This window comes from Cynara cardunculus (assembly GCF_001531365.2).
Source record: "Cynara cardunculus var. scolymus isolate 2C chromosome LG 6, CcrdV1, whole genome shotgun sequence".
Lineage (NCBI taxonomy): Eukaryota > Viridiplantae > Streptophyta > Magnoliopsida > Asterales > Asteraceae > Cynara > Cynara cardunculus.
The window spans coordinates 16,571,075-16,572,107 of NC_037533.1; positions in this window are offsets into that span (position 1 = coordinate 16,571,075).

The window sequence follows — 1,033 nt, forward strand, 5'->3', positions numbered from 1 at the left end:
CAAAAACACTGTGAAGGTTTCAAAAAAGTCGAACCTTCACAGCAAAAACACTGTGAAGGTTTTAAAAAGTCACCTTCACAGCATTTTGCTGTGAAGTTTCAAGTGTAAAATGYTGGTCTCACAGGTCTCACGAAAACAGGCTGGTCTCACATGATCCTTATATATATATATATATATATATATATATAGACTTAGTGAATGTACGAAAAACAACAAACCTTCACAGTGAAAGCAAAACATCGTGAAAGTACGAAAAACAATAAACCTTTGCAGTGAAAAACACTGTAAAGGTTCAGTGTTAGGGGATGTTGTATCTACCGATGTTTTTGAAAGCAAATCCGGTTCAAAGAAAGAGCTCACAAAGACGTGGCCAAATGAGCTCGTTGGGTCTGCTTCTCTTTTGGGAAATTGTGGTCGACACCGCCTACGCCTTATGGTCTTACGGAAATATCATCGTCTCGCATGATCCCAAATCCATTTATACATATACAGACTCTGGGATCATGTGAGACCGGCCATACTATTTTCGTAAAACCCATGAGACAACATAAATAACATTGAACTTTCACAACAAAATACTACAAGAAACGTCCTCTACATATATATATATATATATATATATACACACACACACACATATATACATACACACATATATACATACATACATATATATACATATATATACATACATACATACATACATACATATATATATATATACATACATATATAGGGTTGGGTTCACATGAGACAAAGGTTTTTATGACCCGTAAGACCAATTTATGTTCATTGATTACCTTTATAAGCTAATGATCTAATGGTCTAAAGTTGTACGGTGACAATTTTGTGATTATTGAGAAGTCTCGTGACAATTTTTGTGATTATGAATGTTCAGATTGTAGTTCTAATCCAAGGGCTGAGAATTGGTCTTACGGATCTCACGAAAAACCCTTGATCTCACATGATCCCAAATCTATATATATATATACACATACATATATATATATACACATACATATATATATATATA